A 21424-nucleotide genomic window follows, 5' to 3' on the forward strand; every position below is an offset into this window, starting at 1 on the left:
TCGCAGGAACAGCATCCGTGACTGGGCCTGGCGAAGCCCTGAGTCAGAGGACAGAAGGGCCAAGGTGAGTTGGAGCAGGTGGGACGCGGAGCCGGGGCGGAGCCAGAGGACGGCGGGGCGGGGCCACAGGGCAGCTGGCGGCTAGGTTCGGGCGGCAGGGGCGGGACCCCGCGCTGTGAAGTTCGCGCCTGCGCTCTGCGCCCCGGGGGGCGGGGCTGCGCGCGCGCGTTGCGCAGGGGCCCCCCCTCCGGAGGGCGGAGTCCCGGCGGGCGCCGAGCGAGGGAGGGGGCGCGGTGCTGAGGAGTCCGGCGCTTCCTCAGGCCGCAGACGCGATGCAGGCTGCTCCGGCTCCGGCGGCAGAGCTGACCGGGACGTGACGGGCGGGGCCCTCCCCTGGCTTCACTTTCTATCCTTTGCGTCCGAAGGTCGCTTCTCTGGGCGAACTTCAGCCGAGGCCGCGGTGGAGGAGGCAGCGCGACCTCCGCAGGGTGAGCGGGAGCCGGGTGCGGGCGGGCGCCGGGGTCGAGGCGGGCGCCCGCGGCAGCCCGGGACTGGGGCGGGGGGCGCGGTCCGGGGTGGGGCCGGGCCGAGGCGCGGACGTCCGAGGGCTTGCGGCCCTTCCTGCCGACCCCCTCGGGCGCCCGCAGATCCGCCTGACACGGGCGGGCGTGGAGCGGGGAGGCCGGACGCCGCTGCCCCGGCGGGCTGGGGGCCTGGGGTCGCCGGGGCGCCGCCTCCCTCCCTTCCTCCGAGGGGAAATCGGGGCGAAGCTGAGGGGCACAGTGATTTCCCAGTCAGGATGCTCTTGAGGGTTGGGGGGGGAAGTAGCGGGGGGCCCTCAAGGAGCGAGCTTGTATTTATTTTTATTTTTAAAAACAAAGACACGCCCTAAAACACCTCTGGAGATTAAAAACAAAAATCCAAAACAAAACTTCGGTGCATCCCCACACCGTGGCTGTGTTTGGATGCTCATTCCTTTTCTCTCTGGATCTGGGCTATTTGGGGGGCATTCAAACATAATACTACTAATAAAAAACTGCACCTATTTTCTTAACCGAGAGGAAAGGAGGAATGCCCCCCTTTGAGGTGCTCACGGCCGGGTGGCTAAGCCTGAGTTTGGATTTCAATAATTGCCAATTCATCTCTGTAGGCTACGTTAGCCAATTAGGGTTGCCGTTCCTCCGCTAGGCCTTAAGCAGTGTGAGGATTAAAAGATGCACTGAGTGTTCCCGGTCCCGGATTGGAACGCCTCACCGTCTTGAGAGAGAACAGGACTCTGCAAATTAGACCCTTCGAAAGGGCATGCCATTTCCTTTGAACATTAAAATACGAGTGGCATGTATTCACTTGGCCATGCATATTTGGTGAAATACGTTTGACCATTTAGTACATACATACTACACATGCACACATGTTATGTGTATGTACATGTAGATGTATACATATGCATCATCCTTTTGGCTTTTAGAGAGATTAGCTGCTATTCCACAAAAGATACAAAATGTCTTACAATCTGTAAACCAAGCATGACAGGTAAACATTGGCTTGATGGTTTGCCTGAAGTCACACAGTCTTCTCATTGGATTTATTGCTTGCCTCCCTTAAATAAAAGCTCTTTGCTCTTTTCTTATTTGGTGTTTTTTCTTTCTTTTTTTCTTTTTTGGTACTGGTGCTGGGGCTTGAACTCAGTGCGTGGGTACTATCCCTTAGCTTTTTCTCTCAAGGCTACTGCTCAACCACATTAACTACAGCTCTTCAGCTGGTTAATTGGAGATTCTAATCTCATGGACTTGTCTACTCTGGTTGGCTTCTAATCATTCTTCTCACATCTCAGTGTCCTGAATAGCTAGGATTCCAGGTGAATCAGTATCTGGTTTGGTTTAGTGGTTTTTTTTTTAGTGCTCTCAGCAACACTGATTTTTGATTATCTTTAGCTTAAAATGCATACCTTTTTCAGTCCTCAGCCATATTATACCATCTTACTTCAGTGCTAGGTTATTATGTCATATTAAGTAAGTGTTAATGTTCTGAGAGCAAGAACTTTTCATTGAAATTATTTTTTTCTGTCATTTCACAATTAGTATTTTGCTTTACTGGACGAGGAAAGAAGAGGGCTTTGATTTCATGTCAGTGACTCTTCATATGTAGTCTCTAAAAATCCAGGTTTATGCTATTTCTGGTTCTTGTCTCTGTTCTAGAATTATCTTCTACTTTAGGCCTGTCTTCAGATAAAATGATTTGTCATTTGAAAAAATAACATCTTCCTTTGTGGTTTTACTTAATTTCCTCTGTTGAGAATTCTTTTCCTTCCAGTAATAACTAACATGTTCTTCACAACTTTACTGAAATACTACCCCTGAGTCTTTCTTGTCCAGTTACTGATCCAGTAGTTTAGGTACATTCTGCAGTTGACATTTTGCAAACTGGTAGTTAATTATTTGCTTCCATGCCAGGCTTTTGAGTTTCTTCTGGAGTTTGCTATTCTGGCACATGCTGTTGTGTGGTACAGGTGCTCAGCTATTTACTGAATATATTTTTCAGGAATAGTTCCAGGCTCACATACAGATTTAAGATAGGAAAAATAGGTTAGATTACTTCAATATCATACAACTTAAGAAAGATACTGTAGAAGGTTTTTGTCTTTGTTTTGTTGTGCTGGTTCTGGATTGTGTTTTTGAGGTTTTTTTTTTGTTGTTGTTGTTGTTTTGTTTTGTTTTGCTACCACTCGAGTCACAGTTCCACTTCCAGTCTTTTTTGTTGTTGTTGTTGCTTAATTGAAACTGAGAATCTCACAGACTTTCCTCCCAGGCTGGCTTCAAACCTGGATGGATCCTCAGCTCTCAGCCTCCTGAGTAGCTAGGATTACAGGCGTGAGTCACTGGTGCCTTGCTGTAGAAGGTATTTTTGAATATCCAAGATTAAGTAAAAATAGTTGGTGGTTATTTATGAAATTCTATTTAGAACAAAAACAAAATCTCCCAGCTAATCCATTTTTATGATGTAGCAGTCAGAGGGATAGATCCAGTAAAGATCGCTGTTTCATTGGTTCTGGAACGTTACTTTGAAGTGCAGCAAATTTGCCCAAGGTCATGTGGGTATAAAGGAACACAGCAAGAATGTTATCCAAGTCTTTGGATCATCTTTGTATTTCATCTTTGCTTTCCATCTCCTACTTGGAGATCTCAATCATTGTTTTACCATGTGAGTGGAGACTTGAGAGAATCAGGTGTGTATCCGGAAAGGGGTATGTTGTGATAATAGTTACTGAACTTGGAAGAATGAATGATTTCTTTAGCTCATTTTAAATATTGCCATCGAGCAGGTAACCTCTGAAAAGTCTGAGGTTACATGAGTCGCCTTCTATCCCACATCTCTTGATCTCTTGACCTCATGCCTTTTTTTTTTTTTTTTTGTATTTCATGATGTAGTGGAAGAAATGAGGACTTCACTGTTTTGTTTTTTTTTTTTCTCATGGAAAATGAATGTGCTCCTGCTTGCTTTCTCTTTGAATTGTTAGCTGCCATTTCTGGGGATATGGAGCCCGTGAGTGAGCGGTTGAGAAACATGATAACTCCTCAGGGATCCAGGAGAAACCAAATCATCACTATTCTTCTCAGCCATGTAGTTTTAACTTCAGTGTTTGAGCGTTCTCTCCAGATGCCCCATAACAACTGGCTTCGGTTGCCATATGGAGGGAGATCCTGCAGACAGTTATGTTTTGATGGTAAAATGAGAATTTAGTATAGTAAGGTTACAGCTGGCTAGTAACATGCTAAAATTACATGAGGGTAGCCTCTCTGATTACTCCTATGTGATAGGTTTTTTAAGGGAATAAATTGATGATTGTGGTTTTATGCCTCTGAAAAGCCAATTTTGAAATATATACTTAATGGAGTGGGCCTGATCGATTCCAACAGGCTTTTTAGTTAGCAAATGATGTAATAGTCAAACAAGTCAAGTCAAAATAAGCTTAATTTTTCTTTTTCTTTTTTGTTGCATTGGTATGATTTTATAATGGAACTTAAACATAATGGGATTTTGTATTTTTATCTTTCAACAGCTCACTGTTACTGTCAGTTGAGTCACTTTCTTAATATTTAGATATTTCAGGTTGCTTACCGTTTTGTATGTCTTGCATTTATTATGTATACTTGCCTTTTAGACCTCTCTAAACCTTAGCTTACTAAAATATCCCCACTGAGTCTTGTCCAGACATTTCATCCCTTTTTGTCTCTACTGATTCAGTAGTAAACTTAACATTCTTCAGCTAGTGTTCAACCATATGGTCATCATTTATTTCTTTTCTTTAGATTAAAGGCTAAGGGAAGGGATTACAAGGTCATAGGGTGTGAAGGTTTTGTCAGCTTCAAAAGATGCTGTCAAATATACTTTTGAGAGGTATTTTTGTCTGCTTCCAATAGAGTTTAGCTGGGGGGTCTTTCATACTTTTTATAGCCTTTTTGGTTTTTTAAGAGTTTTGTCTTTTTGAAATGATAAAAGAATCAATGATAGAAAAACAACTGCAGTATTTTTAAACTTTATTTTCTGCTCTGTATGAATTATTTATCCTTTGCCAAAACATTGAAATCTTTTCACCAATCCTCATTAATATTAATATAAATACTTATATTTTGAAAAGCATTTCTGGTCTGCATCATTTTTGTTTTTTAGCATAGAAAACTTTGTAATATTTTTGTTTTGGAATCACTGACTTAAAACTTGTGATTTTAGGTGGGCAAAGGCGGCTCATAACTGTAATCCTAGTTACTCAGGAGGCCGAGAGCTGAGAATCGAAGTTTAAAGCAGATAGGGCAGAAATGTCCCTGTGAGAGTCTTATTGACAAGAAAACCAGTAGTGGCACTGTGGCTTAGGTGGTAGAATGCTAGCTTTGAGCACAAAGACGCCCAGGAACATTGCTCAGGCCCTGATTTCAAGTCCTAAGACTGGAACAAACAAACAAAAAAACAATAAAAATGAATTTTAAAAATTGTGATTTTTTTTTGAGGCTAGGAGCTGGTGGCTTATACTTGCTATTTAAGCTACTCAGGCGGCTATTCTTTTATCTCCAAAGAAACTACTAAAAATGCCAGAAGTGGAGTTGTGGTTCAAGTGGTAGAGTACTAACTTTGTGCACAGAAGCTCACAGACAATGCCAAGGCTCTGAGTTGAAGCCCCAAGACTGACATACACAAACATACAAAAGAAAAGAAATTGGGAATTTTGGGATTTTGATTGTGAGGGTGAGAATTCCTTCATTTGATGCATGCTTTTATTGAACATTAGAATTTGCTTTGTTATGTGTATGCATCTTTAGTAGATTGTGTACAGTGAAGTGAACTTTGAATATGTAGATCTTGTAATACAAAAAGAAACTATTTTGATTTTTTTTTTAAATACTGTTATGTGGGCTTGAATTCAGGGCCTTGCAACTCTCTCTTAGCTTTTTCCACTTAAGGCTGGGATTCTACTGTTTGAGCCCCATCTCCACTTCTGACTTTTTGCTGGTTAACTGGAAATGAAAGTCTCACAGACTCTTTGTTCTGGCTGACTTTAACCTTTGACCCTTAGGACTCAGCTGCCTGAGTAACGAGGATTATAGATATAAGCCACCATTCTTGTCAGTAAGTTTTGAAACTGAATGGGAAACAAATGACAAATTTTAAAAAAGAATAGACCCTTGCTTTTAAAAAGAAATTATGGTAATTTCTAGATAAACTAAATTTAAAAATAATAATTTTATTGTTATTATTAAGGTGTTACACAGAGGGGCTGCCATTTCATAAGTCAGGTAATTAAGTGCATTTCTCTTTTTTTTGGACAATGTCACCCCTTTCTTTACTTTTCCCTAGGTCTCCCTCTCATCCCTGCCCATAAGTTACATAGGCCATTTTCCCCTAGTGTATACTGAATAACACGATTGCATTTGTTCACTTTTCTGTATCCTTTGAATAAAATGTTTATGAAGTAGTTGTATTAAAGATTTTTATGTTGGCTCAAGGTTAACCAGGTTATTTCTGATTTATTTCTTAGTTGTTAATCATTCTAAAATACATGAAACATAACCTTGGTCACTTTCTCCATTGAGGGAGTGATCTATTTTAGACAGATGAGATAGCCTATGATAATCATTGCCAGCATCAGCGTGCTGATACTTAGCATGAAGTTTTCTCTTGCGCATAGCCATTCAGAAGGTAGTTTTAACTTTGTAATTTCAAAATTTTATTTTATAGTGAAGGTCATGTACAGGGTGATGACAGTTACCTAACTTAGGTAATGAGTACATTTCTTTTGAATAGTATCACATATCCTCCCAGTTTTCCCATACAGATTCCTCTTCCCTACAAATTATGTAGTTCATTTTTAACCTAGTATCTAGTGAGTGTTCTCTGCTGAATTTGTTTACCCTTGGTCCCATAATTTCTGTGCTCCCCCTTACCCTCTCCCAAATAGGTAAATTTATATAAGTTGAAAGGTACAGAAATCAAAAGCAGTGACAAAGGAGGGAAAAACAAACAAGCAAAACAACCTAAAGCCTCCTGTTTCCATTTCTTGAAGTTCATTTCTATGATCATCATTTTATATGATCATATGCTCATATCTATTGGACCTTTGTGATCCTCTTCTGAGATTATCCTCCTTTGTGAATGTCCAGAGTCCTGTATCATTTATCATGTCCAAGTGTCTTTTACCATCCAGTGTGTTTACTTGTAGATTTATAGGTATTTTCTAGTTGCAGAAAATGAGGGAAACCATGCAGCCTATGTTTCTTTAGGTCTGGCTTACTTCACTTAATATCATTTTCCCCCCAAACCTTTCCAATTCCTTACAAATGGTACAATTTCATTCTTTCCGATGGAAGTATAGAATTTTCTGTGTGTGTGTATGTATGTGCGTGCATCTGTGTGTATCACATTTTCTTGATTCATTCATGTGCTAAGGGGCATCTGTGTTGATGCCATATCTTGGCTGTGGTAAATAATGCTTCAGTGACCTTGGTTGTGCTGGTAGCTTAATGTGGCCTTGTTTGTGGCCTGTTGGATAAATGCCCAACAGTGGATTTGCTGGGTCCCCTCTTTTTTTTTTTTTTCCAAATCCTCATTTTTGGTGGATGAGAAAACAGAGATATAAAATGATCCGCTAAAGTTAACATAGCTTGTAAGCAGGGGAACCGAAGTTCACACTGCTTTTAAATGGTGTGATTCCAAGCCTGGGTGCTGTCCCTGAGCTCTTGAGCTCAAGGCTACCACCTTACCCATTGAGCCACAGCCCTACCCCTTGAACTACAGTCCTACTTCCTATTTTCTACAGATTAATTGTAGATAAGAGTCTCAGGTTCTTTAGTGCAGGCTGCTTTGAACCTGAATCCTCACATCTCAGTCTACTGAGTAGTTAGGATTACAGGCATGAACCATAGTGTCAGCCAAACCTATATAATTCTTATTGTTGGGCCTAAGGGTCTGGATTTTCTCTGTAAGACATTCTGAAAGATTTAGATGTTTCAAAGCAAAGATGATGTTTTATCGGCTAGAGATATGGTTAATGTGACTAGGTGGAAATAGATTGCATTGAATTTCTTACAGGAAGTTTTTCACATAGATTTTATGAGAAATGGAGTCTGAATTTTGAGGTGGACGTGGAGATCAGGGGTTATTTTGTGTAGATATGGGACTGCTTAACCAATTTATAAGAGAATGGGAAGGCAGAGTGTTGGGCAGAAGAAATGAATGAGCTGGTGAAGACAAATGTGTTTTAATAATAGTTTATTATATTTCTTTAATTTGAGTGACTGTGATGAATTGTGCTTAATCTAGACATGCATCTAATCCCTGTTGGATTGTGTGCTTGTCAGTGCTAGGGACTGAATGGAAGGTGTAAGTGCATATAGGATGACATGATAGGAAGAGGGCAGATTAATCTGAGAAGTACTGAATCACTAAATCAAAGAGTGGGTGGGAGAGAAGAGAGTTCTAGAACATGACAGCTTTGCGGGAGGGGCGAGCCATCATTGCTGAAGCCCCAAAGGAGATATTAACACAAAAGTAAGCACATAGATTGTTAACTCAGGCTAGAAATAAGGTGTGGTTGGTACAGATCAAGTGACAAGCTGAAGGCTGGGGTTGTTCAGAGGTAAGTTGTGTTTCTATATTAACTGACACCTCCAACCCTGTAGCTTCCTGTCTCTTGGTTTCTAACTTTTTTTTTTTGTGGGTTGTGGGACTTGAACTCTGGGGATTGGGTGATGTCCCTGAGCTCTTCAGCTCAAGGCTACCACCCTACCCCTGGAGCCACAGTGCTACTTCTAGTTTTCTGGTGGTTAATTGTGGAGATAAGAATGTTACTGACTTTAGTGCCAGGGCTGGTTTTGAACTGCCATCCTCAGATCTCAGCCTCCTGAGTAGCTAGGATTACAGGCCTGAGCCATGGCGTCAAACTTCCATGTGCAAGGGTGCTGATGCTGGAGAATGACTCAGTTGATTGAGATCAGCCAGTCAAAACATTTCTAATTTATAAGAGAATTGACCAGAGAATGTGATGAGTTATCTCAGAGTTTTCCATTTTTCTCTGATGAGTGGCTTATATTAGTCTCAGTTACTTATCTGCCTTTCAGAGGGTTTGTCATGAAGTTTTTCTTTGTGTTTTCTGTGTTAATTTATAGTTTATTGAATATAGTTAGATCATCTCTAGGAATTGTTGGTCCTAATAAGGCCACAGATTACTCCAAATAATGAAGTCTCTTTTTTTCTTCGTATGATTTTTATAATTATATAAAATGTATAGAAGATGGTTTTATTTTTTATGATTAGTTCCTAACTTCATTTTTAATTTTAATTTTAGGATTTGAACTTGGGACCCTGTGCTTGTTAGGCAAGTGCTTTATTTAAGCCCTACCTCCAGGTTTTTATTCAGCTAGGGTCATGGTTTTTGCCCAAGGCTGTCTGGCCTGCAATCATAAGATCTTCCTACCTATTCCTCTTCTTCTCTGGTTTATTTATTGATATGAGGTCTTGCTAACTTTTTGTCCAGGCTGGCTTTGAACTATGATCCTCCTGATATTAACCTTGTTCTTTTCCTTTCTGTAGTTATTATCATCCACCTACCTCTATCATTGCTGCAAACCATTTTACTTGTCATGGTATCCTATCCCACATCTTGAGTTCTGAATATAGGGATGGGGGAAGTAGAACATGGCTCTTTAGCTAAGGAATACTGGCTGTCACAGGCTGTTTGGTATATGATTTCAGTTTTGGTGTCTGGGCATATCTTAGTAGCTAAGGTGATAAAGTGAATATCTCTTCCCCACTATTATACCACTCTTTTATAATGAAACGTGAAAAAATATTACCTTAAATTTTCTGTCTCTCTCCCCCAACCACCACATCCATCTAAATCTTCTCTCACCAGGATATTACAGTTTTTGTTTATTGAGCTGCTAGTATATACACTAGGGACAGCAAAGAGCAGAAGACACCAGAAGGTTCTTTGAATTGTTGTCATTATATTAATGATATTTGGTTACAGCTTGAGTGCTTTTGGGAAATTTGAGAGCTTTCTCTGAACATTATGTCTTGGCAACCAGTGGTTGGGTTAGGAGTTACAGTTTCCTCAGACCATAGCTCAGAAAAGCAAGAGCTTTTCATAATAGCTATTAAGAATGATCACGACACTAGTTTGATCTGAGCTGGTAGGCCAGGTTACAGGAAGTATCCAGGTGCTGTTTGTTTTCAGGGGGTTGGATGGCAAGGATGGCCATCTCGTCGTCGTCGTCGTCGTTGTCATTGTCTTCTTTATGTTCCTCAGTATTCTGTTCTTCTTGGTATGGACTTGTTAGTACTTGCTCATTATTGTTAGTAGAGTCGTGTGCTTGATTATTGTCGTGATCAATGTGATTATTGTCTTCTAGTCAGTTTCTCCAGGACTTGTGAATTCTGCACTAAAAGTTCCCTCAGTCTTGGCTTTGAGACCAGATCACAAGTCTGGAGTTTCCTCTTTCTCTGATTCACTTAAAGAGGGGTGAATGCTCCTAGAATTTGTTTTGCAGTGACCAGAACAAATTATCTGTTTATTTGAGCTTACAGTCAGATGAAAAGATACAAAAAATAAATATCTATGTGGTATCTCAGTGGAATAAGGCAGAGAGGGCATGGGAAGGAGATGCTGCTGTTGTACATTATACTACTAGATCATTAGGAAAGACTTCTGTGAGAACTGCTATTTGAAGTGAAAGAGTGTGATCAGTGCTGATATTGGGGGAGAGAGCATTGCATAAAGATAGACCAGGGATGCCAGTAGCCTGTCTGAAGCATGCTTAATCTATTCTTAGGGTGACAGATACTGTCTCAGTGGAAACACTGAAGAGGGGTAGTAACAGTGAAGTCACATACAGATTGAGTTGGTGTGGAAAGGGTCAAGCAAATATGACTGTGTGGATCAGTAAGAACTTGGTGTTTCATTCTGCAGGGGCACAGCTACTGAACATTTTGACTTTTTTTTTTTTTTTGCCAGTCCTGGGCTTGAGCTCAGGGCCTGAGCACTGTCCTTGGACTTTCTCAAGGCTAGAGCTCTACCACTTGAGCCTCAGCACCACTTCCGGCTTTTTACTATGTATGTGGTACCGAGGAATCGAACCCGGGTCTTCATGCATGCTAGGCAAGCACTTTAACCTCTAGGCCAGACTCCCGGCCCCCATTTTGACTTTTTTTTTAATGGGATACTGGGATTTGAACTCAGGGAGGGCCTCATGCTTGTTAGGTTGGTGCTTATCCATGCCTACAGCCCTGTTTTTCTATTTTTCGGATAAGATTTTTGCTTCTTATATGATCCATGATCCACTGTCTTTAACTTTAGGATTCCCCTGTTGCTGGGATAACAGGTGTGCATCATCTCATCCAGCTTTCCTCCAGGGAAAGGATCCAGGTGGACTTTTATTCCTGGGTGAGCTTAGAACCATGATCTTCCTAAACAGCCTCTTAAGTTGCTTGGGGTGATCAGTGTGGGCCACTGTGCCAAGCTTCAAGAAAGATGGTGTCTCATGAACATTTACTGCCAAGACTGGCTTCGAACTTTGATCCTTCTAGTCTCAGCTTCCAAAGTAGTTGGAATTACTGGTGTAATACTTGACTTAATTTAAATGGTCCTCTGGGTTGCTATATATATAATGTCAGGTGTCAGGCATAATGAGAGCATTTAGCAAGCTGCATCACTAATCCTGGTTAGATAATGATATTGATTTTGGCCAGGAGCTGGGAAAAGCACTCCTATTTTGTATGCATCTTGAAAGCAGAGCCAACAATTTGATGGCGGATTGGATGTGGCCTGAAAAACTGGAAGAATGGAGTTGACATTTACTGAGATGAGTAAGACTGCAGAAGAAGCAGGTTTCAGGGAGAAATAATGAGTTCAGTTTTAGTTTTGCCAAGTTAGCAATTCAAGTAAAGATGTTGTGTAGGTAGCTGAGTACACACGAGTCTGCATTTCAGGGCAGAGGTCTGCGATGGCTGGAGGTAGGTGACTGACAGGTAGCAGTTAGTACTAGGGAAATGGATTAAGATAGTTTACAAAGTGAATGTGGGCACAGACATCTGAGGACTTCTCTGGTTTGGAGTGTGAAAGAGGGAGAGAAAAAGGAACAAAGAGGCATAGAAAGAAACACCCCATGCAGGAGAAGTAAAAGTAAACATTATCCATGAAACTCAGAAAAACAAATGTTTTAGGAAAGAAGGAGTGATCAGCTTACACCAGATTGTTATATCTAGTGATATGAAAATTGTTGGTGAGGTTAACAAGTTATATCTAAAATTTGATTGAAATTGGTTTGAAACTGAATTGGGATTGACACTAGAGACAATTCTTTCCAGGACTGTGCTCTACAGTGAAACTGAGAAACAGAGTGGTAGTTGGAGGGCACAAGGTATTTTTCTAGTATATTTGTATATATACCACAAATTATTTAAGGTTAATAAAATTATAAGAGCAATTTCTTTGAAACAGAGATGAAACTAAGTTTCAACCTAATCTATGCACCCAGTGTCCATTATTATCACATATATCCCAAGTATTCCCCTTGCTCTTTTAGATAAAGACCGTGGCTAGTGGGGAAACATGTTGAAGAACACTTCTCTCCCATACTTTTTAGAGATTGGTTGAATTTTCATTAGTTCAAAATTATAGTTTTTACAGGTTTGAACTCAGAGCTTTGCACTTGGCTGGGCAAGCATTCTTCTCCTGAGTCATACTGCTAGCCTGTTTTGCTCTAGGTTATTTTTCAGATAGGAACTCAAGCTTTTTTTTTTTTTCTTTCTGATCTTTAAATTTCCTGATCTTCATGAGTAGCTAGAATTATTTGAGTGAGCTATCCACCTTGGCTTAGGTAGTCATACTTTTAATGAGTTATTAGGAAAGGAGTTAAATAACATGTTGTTACTGTTCTCAGCTGTTTTTCACAGTGTTTGGCCTTTTGTGGATTCTAAATTATGATATGACAATCTGGTAGCATACTTTTACTATACAATAACTTCTTAGTAAAGAAAAAATACTCAAAAAACAGACATATAAATGAAGTATAAAATAAGAAATAAAAAGTAAAGTATAAAATAAAAAGTATAAATAAATGGCTGCTTTTTTCCCCCCTAATATACTTGAGGCTTACTGTAATTATGGTTATTGTCAGTATTTTACTGTGAAGCATTTTAATCCTCATTCTCCACTTTTTTTTTTTTTCACTAGCCACTGATCCATGTTCTTGATCTTTGAATTTCGGAATCTGGTGTGTCCTATTATCATTGTAAAATTCCTCTGTGGCTTCTACTTGTTTTTAGAAGTTTGGCCCCCTCACTCCCTTCTTAACCTCTCACCTACCTCCTGCCCATACATTCCCAGACAAGGAATGTAGAGTACTTTGTCAAGGATTTTAAGGTACACTGAAAGTACAGGATAAAGGTCAGATTGCTCATGACACAGTGCTCCATGAATGTCCTGCCCTTGTCTTCTGTCTTGGTTCCATGAAGATTAGAAACTGGACATGTCTATGCATGTACCTCTATTGCACCTCGATTTCTTTTTCTTCCCTAGACCTATCATTTGTCATCTTATCTCATTACATCATTTTGTCTCCTTAAGAGCTCAGTATATGTGTTTGTTTGCTCTTCTAGGAAATACACCAAGCATATTTTTGTTTTGCCTCTTCTACCTGTTCTTCATCATATTTTGTTACCTGTCTTCCTGTAACATTGTACAGTTTATAAGAACTGAATTATTAGCTATATTCTACTCTCTTGGTTTTCATGACTCATCTTTTTTACCTCCAACGTAAAGTAACTCAGTAAGTTTTTGTTGAATAAATAATTGCGTAAAACAAGTACTCACTGTTGACCTGGTTTTGACTGAAGTATTTAGTTGAGTATTTATATCATTTAGCTTGCACAAGATACACAAGCATCTCAAATAATATTCTTAAAGGCATTTATACCCCAGTGAATCTTAAGCAGTTAATATTTTGTTAAATATTTACTGTTGTTAGTACATGATATAGTTGATAATTTTACTGTATTTCCTAAATCTCTGGTTCCTTTTTTTTTTTGAATCTCTCTCTGTCTTAGTGTCTCTCTGTGTTGTTTTTGTTGCTGGTACAGGGGCTTGAAACCTCAAGGTCTGGGCACTGTCCCTGTCCTTGAGCGAGCTTGCTTCCTATCTCTCTTTCTCTCTCTCTTTCTCTCTCTCTCTCTCTTTCTCTCTCTCTCTCTCTCTCTCTCTCTCTCTCTCTCTCTCTCTCTCTCTCTCTCTCTCTCTCTCTCTTTCTTTCTTTCTTTCTTTCTTTTTGTCACTTGTGGGCCTTGTACTCAGGGCCTGAGCACTGTCTGGGCTTTCCCAAGGCTAGAGCTCTACCACTGGAACCACAGCACCATTTTCAGCTTTTTTCTATATATGTGGTACTGAGGAATTGAACCCAGATCTTCATGAATGCTAGGCAAGCGGTCTTATCACTAGGACAAATTCCTGGCCCCTCTCTGAGCTTCTTTGCTCAAGGCGAGTATTCTTCCGCAGAGCTACAGTTCCACTTCTTGTTTTTTTTGGTGTTTAATTGGAAATAAGAGTCTTATGGACCTTCCCGACCTGACTGGCTTCAAACCACAGTTTTCAGATTTCAGCTTCCTTAGTAGCTGCTTACAGATGTAAGCTGCTGTTACCTGGCGTCTTTTTTTCTCTTGGATATTTCTATTAGGATTTTGTCTTTTAGACTTTCTCTATTCTAAAACAAGCATGTTTTATCCCTCATTCCTTAAACTTGATTCCCTTCCTAACTTTTCCATTAGTGTTTATCGTAAGTTTTTTGGTAGTCTTTTTTTGGTCTCATTTCTATATCTAATCAGTTACTTAATTCTATGATTCAGAAAAAACAAGATGATTGGGAGGGGGCGGGGTGAGGGAAAGTGGGACGAAAACAGGAGAAGGGATATAAATGTTTAAGAAGTAATGTACCCACTACCTGACAAATGTAACTGTAATCTTTCTATATGTTACTCCGACAATAAAATACAATTAAATTTTTTTCAAACGATTTCCTGTGGTGCTGAGTTGATAGTACTTGTGAGAGGCAGACTAAGGAAAGTGTATAAGACATAGATGATTATGATACTGCTTGCTGAGCATAGTAAGTACAGTAATAGTGGCATATTCAGAGCATCATTAGAAGACAGGAAAGAAAAGTTAAAGTGGTTTTCTTTCTTGCCTCCCAACACAACCCTCTTATAGCAGATGAATCTCCTGTGATTTCTCTCAAGTCTGACATTGTATACCTAGACTTAGTGTAAGATCCTACAGGATCAAGGCTTGGTTCTGCAAGACTGCCCTTCACAAAGATGCCATTTGCAAATTCCATGTTATGACCTGAGCTTATGACTGACTTGCCACAAATCATGGCTCATAGAAACCCCTCCTTGGATTCAGTTAATTTGCTCACAGAGCTTAGGGGAACCTTTTACTTATGTTTAACAATTTATTATAATAGATGTCTAGGATGTAGGCGAATAAATAGCTGGTGAAAGAAATGTTATCCCATCTGGCCAGCTCTCCCATCAGGGACCTCCTATTCAGCAATGTAGCAGCTCTGTAACCTGTTTTTTTTTTTTTTTTTTGCCAGGGGAGGGAGAGTATTATGGCAGATGACTGGCCACTGGTGATTAGCTTAACCTTTAGCCCCTATCACCTCCCTGGAGGTATTGTGGGTGGAACTGGAAGTCCAGTCCTTTAATCAAACCTTGATCCTTTTGGAGACCAGCCACCATGCAGAGGCTGTCAGGGGATGTCCCAGGCTTCTGGGCCGGAGGAGTGTCCCAGTTTACTAGTTATCTCCATTGATGAACAAAGATCTAGTCTTATCATGGATATATATTAATGAAATATTAATGTATAATTAATTAGTTAATATATTAATATTATTACAAAAGTAAAGTTAAAGGATATATGGAAGATACCTTCTCTACTACAGGATAATTCTGTTACTATAATATAATAATACTCTTTACCATCTTCCATTTATTTATTTTTTGTGGGTCATGGGGCTTGAACTCTAGGCCTGGGCGCTGTCCCTGAGCTCTTCAGCCCAAGGTTACCACCCTACCCCTTGAGCTGCAGCCCTACTTCCCCTTTTTTAGTGATTATAATTGGAGATAAGAGTCTCATGTTCTTTAGTGCCTGGGTTGGCTTTGAACTATGATCCTCAGATCTCAGCCTCTTGAGTATCTAGGATTACCGGCGTGAGGCACTATATGCCTAGCTTTATTTATTTATTTATTTATTTATTTATTGCCAGTCCTGGGACTTGAACTCATGGTCTGATCAATGTCCTTGGGCTTTTCCTCAAGGTTAGCACACTACCACTTGAGCCACAGCTCTACTTCTGGCTTTTTGTGTTTATGTGTTACCAAGGAATTAAACCTAGGGCTTCATGCATGCTAGGCAAGCACTCTACCACTAGGCCATGCTCCTAGCCCTCCTGTTCCTTTTTTTAAACCTCCGTTTATTTTCCTTTTCTCAAAGTTTTGCTTTCTCTGCTTAGTATTAAATTGTATTTGTCCTTGTCATAGTTTGTTAACTATGAGCCTTTTAGATGATTGTGTCCATATTACTGACACCTTCTTTTCCTTTTCCTTTTCCTTCTGAGACATAGCTGTTCTGTTTTGTTTTGATACTCATTATTCTCAGTTGTCTTTACTGACTTCTCATGTGTTCACTTCATTTTTCTGTAGTGATTAATGGTGATACCAGTAACTCAGCAAAATTGTAATTCTGGAATCAACATAATATTCATTCTACTATTGTATTTTTCATTAGTTATACAGTTCCTCCCATCCTCTGGTTGTGGGGCTTGAACTCTGGGCCTGGGCACTGTCTCTGAGCTCTTCAGCTCAGGCTATTTCCAGTTTTCCAATGGTTAATTGGAGATAAGAGTCTCATGGACTTTTTGTGCCTGGGCTGGCTTTGAACCTCGATCCTCAGATCTCAATTTCCTGAGTAGCTAGGATTATATGCATTAGCCACTGGTGCCTGGCTCCAGTTTATTGTTGTTGTTTTTTGATCTATACCTTTTCCATTTTCTCAGGCTATGTCTAATGTCCTCCATAAAAGTCTTCTGCCTGATCTTGGCATCCTATATAATATATATCAGGAAATGCATATGCTAGTTTGACTGTCTTAGAATATAATACTGGAACCCGGGTCTAATAGTTTTATTGTATTAATACTTCTTTATCTATTAACATTGATTGCCAAAGTATCTCTGTTGGACACATTGCTATAATTTTTTTTGCAAGAAACATAAGAATTAGGAATATTATTTGTTATGATTACAGGAAAAAAAACAGAAGAAATGTGGAAACAGAGATCTAGTTGGGAGAAAGAATCTAGAAATAATTTTATAAGGCATTTTCTCAATGATATTAAAGATTTGCAAATAACATTTTGCATTTAATGTTCAAATACCAGTAAAAGAGTAATTAAGCACAGAAAAATCTTGATAATGTGAATAGGCAAAAGCCTGCGTTTTAGTGAGGGTAATTTTGAGCAAATATATTTGAGTTGTACTTTGAAGAGATGATGATTGGTATTCAAGGGAGACTCATTATTGTTGCATGTTACTGAAACTTAAGATGTGGTAATATAATCACTGTAACTCTACATCATCTAACATGCTTTGTAAGAGCAAGCATTTGGGTTTTAAAAATTGTTTTTTAAACCTATATATTTGTAGATGAGGTCTTTGGCTTCCAAAAATGTCTCTTGGTTTGCTAAGTATTACTGATTTATGGCACTTAGAATACAATATTGCAGAATAAAATACCTTAAAAATTGAGCATGTTTAGAAGTGGTGCTGTGGCTCCAGGGATAGGGCGCTAACCTTGAGCTGAAGAGCTCAGGGACAGCGCCCAGGCCCAGAGTTCAAGTCCCACGACTGACAAAAAAAAAAAAATGAGCATGTTGGCACATACTTGGTAGAGCACACTTACTATTCCAGCATGCTGGAGGCTGAGGTAAAAGGGAAGATCTAGATTTTAAGGCCAGTTCGAGTTACATAGAAAAAAACCTTTTCTGAAAAACAAAAAATAAACAATAAAAAAAATCCTTTATATTCTAAATGCTTTAGTTCTTGTTTCAGAATAGTTGGATTTATGTTTTGTGAATAATTTGCAAAAGCTTTCAATGTGGGTTTTTCCCCCTACCTCTTGCTGTTACATTGCTCTTCATTTTTACTCACTCTGAGGAATTTATGTGTTTATGAATATGGCAATAGACTTCCATCTGGATGTTACCTTGGAAATTCTGAGACTGAGACTGAGGATGTGTATTTTATTTTGATATCTATGGCCTTCTCACAAGAATTGCCGAAGTGGACCAGCATAGATGAATGGCATTTTGACCCAAGGGAGGAATGTGTAGTATGGTCAGCAGTTTTGAAAGGACAGAGTATTGTCAGGGGTCCTTTGGCGCTTTGGTATAGTTCGAAGACAGGCATAATTGCATAGTGGTTGCAAGGAGCAGCTAAAAAGGAATACCAAACCAGATTTGGAAAGTTTGCTACCTTTACTTTAGCTGTGTGTTTTAGAAGGTGATAAGCTTTCTCCAAGGTTCAGTTTTCTTAAATTTGCAAAATGTCACTAACAAAATTACAACATTGTAGGACTGTGAGGTTTAAATGAAGCAACTAAGGCATATTCCTGACCCACAGGTGCTCAGCAGATACCAGCTGCTGTTGTTTGCATTGTTTTAAGGCAATTTATACTGGGGAAATGATCCACAAAGGCTTGTAAGTAGAAGAGTTATAGATATTCATCAGATATATATATTGTAATTTTCAGTATTATACAATATTATATTATACAATATATATTTTAACAATATATATTGTAATTTTCAACATTAATTATGGGAAATATAAAGAATGGGTCAAGGAGAACAAAAAGAAGACAAGGAATTAAAACAGTTTGTACTAGAATACTAATCAAAGATGAAAGTTCTACATTTACCAAAGGTAATGGAGAGAGTAGGATAGCTTTGAGAATACTTGCATATTGCCACATGCGTTGTATTCCATCACTTGGAGGGGTCTAAGTGGAGTTAGGAGAATTGGCAGCCAAGATATGGTCAAAGTACCCAGCTGAGTAAGATAAGAAACAGTCTAGTCTGTTGTCTCCTATTTCAAATTGGAGAGGTCTGGAGAGGATGGCTAGTCTGTACTCACCACTGCCAAGAATTTATGGCTACTTGCTGTTTCTCAGATGGCAACTCTAATGATGAGTTCAGAGCAATAGCTTTGGGAAGCATACTTGGAGATTCCAAGTATCCGGAAGCCTTCTTGCATGCAAGGGGCAACATGAAATAAACCTCAAGCAGACCTCATTACCAAGAATGAAATGGATCAGGAAATTATTCCTAAGAGATTTCAGTGACAACTGAACCTGACAAGATTGCATTATGTTTGGATTTGAATTTCTGAATTCCATCCTTTCTGAGTGGTAAATGAGGATCAACTGGGGACTCATCTAGGTTTTAATAATTTTGTAGCTCAGGAGCAGTTTTTGAAACCTTTTTAGGTTTTGGCATTTGGTACTTGGACATTTTTAAGTGTTACCATATAATTGTTTTCTACCTTATAGTTTTTGGAGTACTTTATGAAAATTTCAATTTCAAATACAGTAGTTTTTTGAAAAACTACCTTTCTCAGTAAGTTGATTGATTTTTAATTTGTTTACCAAGTTAGATGTTCTTTTCTTTCTTACATAATTTTACTTAACAGTTCTTTGAAAATAGAGAACAAAGTTCTGTCTGAAATATGATGTGTGATTTCTTGTCATTGAGATGTTTCTTGTATCAGTTAACTATACTGTACTTCGATCATAAGGTATGGCTGAGATCTAGATTTAGCCCCAAATACCATTTTACTCTGTGTGTGTGTGTGTGTGTGTGTGTGTGTGTGTGTGTGTGTGTGTGTCTGTGTCTGTCCCCTTTCCCCTGGCAATACCAGGTTTGAACGCAGGGCTTCATGCTTTCTAGGCTGGTGAGATATTGCTTAGTGATCTTCACCCTGGTTTTCAGTGGTTTTTCAGACAGGGTCTTACTTCCTAATTGGGCACATGCCTGAGTTGTGATTGCCTATTTTAGACTTCCTGTTCTTGTTAGGATGACAGATGTGGGAGATGTGTGCTACCTTATCTAGGTTCCTTCCATGGCAATGGAGTCTCCTATATATATTTTTTTACTTGAGGTGATATGAACTGTCTGTTGTCTACCTCATCTCAGTTTCCAAAGTAGCTAGGACTAAAGGCATACACCACTGATGATAGCTTCATTAATCATGTTTTATAAAATTATAGTACTTGTGTTATTGAAGTAAACAAAATTTGGGGATTGAGTAAGAATTTATAGACATTTTCATTTATCTGCTACTCCTACATGTTATGTCTTATTTACTGCTGAATTAAAGGACTTCCTGAATACTGTAGTGTTCAAGATCAAAACATAGCTTTTATTAAAACTATATCCAAGCATATTTAAAATTTCCAGTAGTCTTTATTTCTTCAATGGCTTTTATTGCCATTGATTCCTTTTCTGTATTGAAATAGTCTTTAGGAATAGAAAAAATTGTAAATATTTTGTGTTCCTTGTCCTCATGGAGTTCTCTGTAGTAGAGAAAGTGGAACACAGGAAGACATGAGTTTAAGAAGAAAGTAATGGGATGATTATTATTCTGAAGAATCTCTAGTTATATTGTCTGAGCATGTAGGAGAAACTATTTCTAGCAGATGTCACATGAACTTGCTAATTCATGTAGTAAGTCTTTATGGTAAGAGTTATTATTGTATATTATATGAGAAAAGAAAATATGGGGCTGAAAAGGAACCTGTTACTCAACAGTCTGATAGAGATTAAAACGCAGGACATTCCAGAGACTGGAGTTGAAATAAATACTTATGAGAGACTACAGATTACAAGAAGCCTCTTACAGTGCTCACCCTTTACAATGTCTTCTCTTTATAAGGTGTGTTGTGCATGCTTCTTGTTTCCTTGATGGAGACAGGATGGCTGGAATTGTTTGGGTTGAAAGGACTTACACTGATTTAGCATGAACAAGAGAACGCAGTCATTATATTAGATAAATATACTATGAAATTAAAAAAATCAACGGGAGGGCTTGGGCTGGGAAGGATGGGGGAAATGATGAAAGGGTGACATTGATGACGATACATCTTAATTATAAACTCATTTGTTGAATTGTAATTCCTTTGTACAACTGTTTAGAGATAATAAAAGCATAGTTTTAAAAGAAACAAGAAAAATTGAATATGAATTGCCTTTTTTTTTTTTGGCCAGTCCTGGACTTGAGCTCAGGGCATGAGCACTGTCCTTGGACTTTCTCAAGGCTAGAGCTCTGCCACTTGAGCCCCAGCATCACTTCTGGCTTTTTTTTTTATGTATGTGGTACCAAGGAATCGAACCTGGGTCTTGCCTAGAGTGCTAGGCAAGCACACTAGCACTAGGCCAAACTCCCGGCCACTGAATTGCCTTTTAAACATTACTGGGGCTGAGGTGTAGCTTAAGTAGTGAGAGTGAGGCTCTTAATTCAAACTTCAGCACATATATATATATATATATATATGTATATACATTTTGTGTATATATGTGTGTATGTGTATATATATATATATATATATAATTTCATCATCAGAGACTCGTTGCAACACCAATAATATACAGAGACTATTCCAAAAATATCTAGATTCACTAATCTTCTTTTTTTATTTTCTTATAATTTTCCTCCTCCTCACCTGGTCAGTACTGAGATTTGAACTCGGGGCCTTGTTCTTTATCATTAGCTGTTTTGTAAAGATTTCAACATGTATCTCCTCAGGATAGGAGTTTTAAAAGAAAACA

At 39.1% G+C, this 21424-nt stretch overlaps 1 protein-coding gene across 1 annotated transcript in view; it reads left to right on the forward strand.

Moving 5' to 3' along the window:
• Window positions 1-349: 349 nt before the first annotated feature.
• The window catches only part of LOC150039046 (serine-rich coiled-coil domain-containing protein 2-like), a 41063-nt gene continuing 19988 nt past the window's right edge, over window positions 350-21424 (forward strand). Inside the window, exon 1 of the mRNA XM_090328037.1 lies at window positions 350-488. The gene's annotated coding sequence lies outside the window, so the exon portion shown is untranslated. The remainder of the gene's footprint in view (window positions 489-21424) is intronic.

The sequence above is a fragment of the Megascapheus bottae genome, unplaced genomic scaffold, assembly GCF_031878675.1.
Source record: "Megascapheus bottae isolate mThoBot1 unplaced genomic scaffold, mThoBot2.hap1 HAP1_SCAFFOLD_50, whole genome shotgun sequence".
Classification (NCBI taxonomy): domain Eukaryota; kingdom Metazoa; phylum Chordata; class Mammalia; order Rodentia; family Geomyidae; genus Megascapheus; species Megascapheus bottae.